The following is a 5094-nucleotide window of genomic DNA, read 5'->3' as shown; positions in this document are numbered from 1 at the left end:
GAAGTGAGACGCCTGACACGATTCAGCCAGGAAGACACCATAGCTCTGACACCGGCTCAATCCCCTTACGGCATTTGTCATCTCCCTCCCGTGGTAATTTGTGTTCCTTAATTATCTTGTAGTCGATTTCACTCTTTGCATTTGAAACTAACACCTTTTCTTTGTCTTGATAGCCTTCTACTCTCGCACCGTGCTATCCTTCAACACCCGAGAGTGGAACAGCTCCCGAAGATGATGATTTGTCTGAAGAGGCTGAAGATAACCCCAATGTGATTGAAGACAATGATGCTTCGGGTGAAGAGGAACATGAAGATGTCGCACTTCTTGCTTCCAAGCACCGCAGGAGAGTTGATGATGACTTGATTGAAACAGCGGAGTCGAGCCCTAGCGGGCGCAATGACGATGATGCTGATGTAATTCCTCCTGACGTGCCTACTCGCGAAGCCTCGGCACCCCAGTGTCGTTGCCTATTCGACGGTACTGCGGAGGAGGGATCCTCACGGAGGGGAGAAGAAATAGGGGCCATTGGGAGGAGAGTCCTCGGGACGGTGGTACGCGATTTACCCAGATTTGTCATTTCCGACTTCATTCAACCGGAAATCTTTCGTTTTTCTGCAACGGTAACTTAGTGGGATCCTCGCCCGATGTTTCTCATAGTTTCCTCATTTCCCGCGCAAAATTTGTGGAACTGCGAATCTTCACCGAAAGAATCAGATCCACGCTGTCAAATCACCGCCGCTTCAGTTTCACCGCTTTTTACACGTGGTGGAAATCCAACGACGCGACCCTTCCGTTCCCACCGTAGGATCTAGCTAACAAATCTCTGCACGAGGCCTATATATACCCCATCCTCATGATCATTTTCTCCTTTTCACCTCTCCTCACCACTTCATCTTCTACCTCTCGCCCGCGCCGCCCAACAGATCTCACGCCAACAAGCTTCCTCCCGGAATCCTTCAAGCACCGCCGCTCCAAGGTCCGTCTCGTCCCAAGCTTCTTGCCTTTGATCGAGAAATTAGCTCTGCCGCCAATGCATGGTCTCACTGGAGTCCAACATGTCAAGTTTGCGAGCTCATCCTTCATCGGCGTCACGGGCAACCGCCACGCCATTGCTGGTAAGCCCACCGTACTTGTAGAAGATAGTCAACAGTAGGATCCGGTTACTTAAGTGTTCATCACTATGCATGCAGCCGGAAACATGTCCAAAAATTCCCATAAGTTCACCGATAGTTCTCAGAGTAGCCCTCTAACCAATCAAGTGGATCCAATTTTCATCGAGCCAATAGCGTTCCTGCCCCCGAACATTTCCGACACACGCTTAGCTCAACCATATTCCGCCTCTTCCAGCAACCTCCTCGGTCGGATTTCGACAGCGCAAGAGATCCAAGAAGAACTAGAAGGGCAAACTCGCATGGCCGCGAAAGTTCAGGAGGTGGAAGCAAGCAAAGCTTCCAAGGCTCGGAACTGCGATGGGGAGAAGGGCCAATGGTGGCCCTGCGACGTCACCGATTTAGAGCTCAAGGATTTCGAGATGGAAGGCCTCGTGGATCCGGGTTCCTGGAGATTCTCCAAGGACTTCGTCACCCCCGCTCCGAAACCTGATGAGCGGATCTTCACCAAAGCATGTGTGGAGCGAGGCCTCTCACTTCCGCCCTCAGAGTTCTTCACATCAGTGCTCAGCACTTACGGACTCCAACCACACAACATCTGCCCCAACTCTTTCCTCCTGCTCTCCTACTTCGCCACGATCTGTGAAGATTTTCTCGGAGTTCGTTCGGATGTCTGGCTCCTACAGTTCTTCTACACGGTGAAGAATGAGACGAAGGACAAGAAGATGGCCAATTGTGGAAGCATGACCTTCGTACTGCGTCCCCAGAGGGTGTTTCCGCCCTTGTCCTCGCATGAATCCGTCCGTTATTGGAACGCCAAATGGTTTTATTTAAAAAACCAATCTGTTCCTGACTGCCACAACGGCCTCCCCGCTTTCTCCAACAAGCCTCCAGAGGAGCTTCCCAGCTGGAGCCACATCCCGAATCTTGCCCAGCATCCGGAGATGGACATAATGGCTGGTCTATAACGGTTTAACCCGAATGGATCTCACACTAAGCTGGTTCACTCGCTGGATCCAGCCGCTCAAGTACAACAAGCGGTTGATATGCGAATACTCCAGGGTGGATGATCTGCTACGGGTGACCAAGGATAACCTGCCTACGGATTCTTTGAACAAGAGGATCCGGACACTCGTGAATATCCCCCGCGGCCAAGTGGTCCCGGAGATCACCAAGGACATTTACATCAACAATACATGCCCTCCGGTACGTTTTGTACTTTAGTCAATTTTGCTGTCCATTTTTATATGCTTCTAACCTTTCAACACTTCATTTCCAGCTCAATTCTCTGGCGGAGGAAGATTTAAGGGTTGTATTCCAAACCCCTGACACCGAGAAGGTGGAGGAGGATTCGGAGGACAGCGAGGAAGAGGAGGAAGAAGAAGCTCCCACGAAAAAGGCTACTCCTCGCCCCTCCAAGCGCCCTCGCGGCAAGGCCTCCGAAACCGAAACCGAGACCAGCGGAGAAGCCTCCACCAAGAAAGCCAGGACCGCTCCTTCTTCCAGCGCCAAGCATTATGACTCCAAGAAGGTGAAGCGCGAGCGCATCAAGATGCTTGCCAACGCCGGAAAAGGGACACGCCCCACACTTCCCGGAGCCACGTGAGTTTCCAGACCATAACCTCTTGTTGTTGTTAGGTTTAAACTTGATATTCATTTTCTTTGTTACTTGGTGCAGGAAATAGAAGGTTGTCGCTTCACGGGTCGCGACCCAGAAGCCAATCACGGGCTTTATGAATACGTCTCCGGCCGTTGGCCCCAACACCCCTGTGCCACCTAGCGCCTCTACAGGGGTTCCTCCTCCATCTCCGACAGAACCTCGGCTGCCTCCAAGCCCTGTTGCCGGAAACCAAATTCAAACGGATATAATTCCCGTGAGCTGTGGGCAAAAAGGTGGAAGCTGCTCCAGAACCAAGCAGATTGTCCCCGAGGGTGCCAAGGACAAGGAAGAGGTGGATGTCACCTCTGCAGATAAGGCTGAAGCTTCGGTTGCCATCGTATTTCCAGAAAACTTCGGTGATCCAACTGACCTCACTTCCACGCCAAAGGCGTATGCCACCAAGTTCTTCCACAAGCTTACCGAGGCAGAGAAGTGGGAGCTCGAGCAGGATCTACTGAACTCCATGCTGCAAAATGCATGGGGAAAAGCTGATGCTCAATCCTCCGAGATTGAGCAATTCAAGAAAGATTCCAGTGAGTTTCTCGACCAGTTTCTTTGCAAGCGCAAGGTAAACCAATCTCCCAGCAGCCCCCAGGTATCTAGGCGGAAACTAAATTTAACTTGTGCCTCGATACGTCCAAAACGTATCTACTTTCCCGAACACTTTTGCTATTGTTTTGCCTCTAATTTGTGTATTTTGGATGCAACTAACACGGACTAACGCTGTTTTCAGCAGAACTGTTCGGTGTCTCGTTTTTGTGCGTAAATCCAACTTTCGGGAAAACCTCGGGATTTTGACGAAAGGGCCTATTTTCCCGGAATACCGACGGAGCCGAAGGACAATTGAAGTGGAGGCCCGAGGGCCCCACACCACATGGCGGCGCGGCCCGTGGGGGCCCGCGCGGCCATGTGGTGTGCCCCCTCGGCTGGCCTCCGACGCCCCCTTCGGACTACTTATTCGCCTCGACCTAAAAACGCACGAGAGAAGTCGAAGTCGCCGGAAACCCTCCGGAACGCCGCCACATCGCGAAACTCCGTCGCGAGAGCCGAAGTCTCCGTTCGGCACTCCGCCGGACGGGGAATTGGAGGAGATCATCACCGCCATCACCGCCAACGCCTCTCCATCAACCAGCAATGTTTCCCCCATCCATGTGTGAGTAATTCCCCCGCTGTAGGCCGAAGGGGATGGTAGGGATTGGATGAGATTGGTCATGTAATAGCATAAGATTGTTAGGGCATAGTGCTTAGTGTCCGTAGATGGTACTTTTATGATATTGTTGCAACTTGTTATGCTTAATGCTTGTCACTAGGGCCCGAGTGCCATGATCTCGGATCTGAACATGTTATTGTTTCATCATGATATTCATTGTTTATGGTCTTACCCGCAAGTTGTATACACATGTCGTTGTCCGAACCAATGGCCCCGAAGTGACAGAAATCGGGACAACCGGAGGGAATGGTAGCGATGTGAGGATCACATGTGTTCACGGAGTGTTAATGCTTTGCTCCGGTACTCTATTAAAAGGAGTACCTTAATATCCAGAAGTTTCCCTTGAGGCCCGGCTGCCACCGACTGGTAGGACAAAAGATGTTGTGCAAGTTTCTCATTGCGAGCACGTACGACTATAATTGGAACACATGCCTATTGATTGATTAGTACTTGGATACCGTTTTATTATTATCCGCAAATGCCCTGCTATGATTGTTACATGAGTTTCTCTCATCCATGCAACGCCCGTCATCCGTCCCCGTGCCTACGTATTTTAATCCTGCTGTTTACTAAAATCACTACTCATCGTCTTTGTTACTCTGTCGTTGTTATTTCACTACTGCTACTACTATAAAACTGTTACTATCGATAAACTCTTGCGAGCAAGTCTGTTTCCAGGTGCAACTGAATTGACAACTCCGTCGTTAAGGCTTTCAAGTATTCTTTGTCTCCCCTTGTGTCGAATCAATAAATTGGGTAATACTTCCCTCGAAGACCGTTGCGATCCCCTATACTTGTGGGTCATCAAGACTATTTTCTCGGCGCCGTTGCCGGGGAGCATAGCTTTATTTGGAAGTTCACTTGGATTGATATTGTTCGCTGCAAATTCTCCATCATGGGTAAAACTCGCGATACTAAGGTCGCCATATTACCATCCACTACAAGAAAAGGTACAACTCCGAGTACCTCTCGCTGCTCTTGATTCACCATCTCGTGATTGATAAACTTGTTTCACCACCGCAAGCTTCAAATGCTCGGTACTTCTGCTGAATCTGAAAACTCTCATAATACCGATAATATTTCGTTGTGCTTGATGATAGTGGTTCATTGGGAAC

The sequence above is a fragment of the Lolium rigidum genome, chromosome 7, assembly GCF_022539505.1.
Source record: "Lolium rigidum isolate FL_2022 chromosome 7, APGP_CSIRO_Lrig_0.1, whole genome shotgun sequence".
Classification (NCBI taxonomy): Eukaryota; Viridiplantae; Streptophyta; class Magnoliopsida; order Poales; family Poaceae; genus Lolium; species Lolium rigidum.
This window is presented reverse-complemented; position numbering follows the sequence as displayed.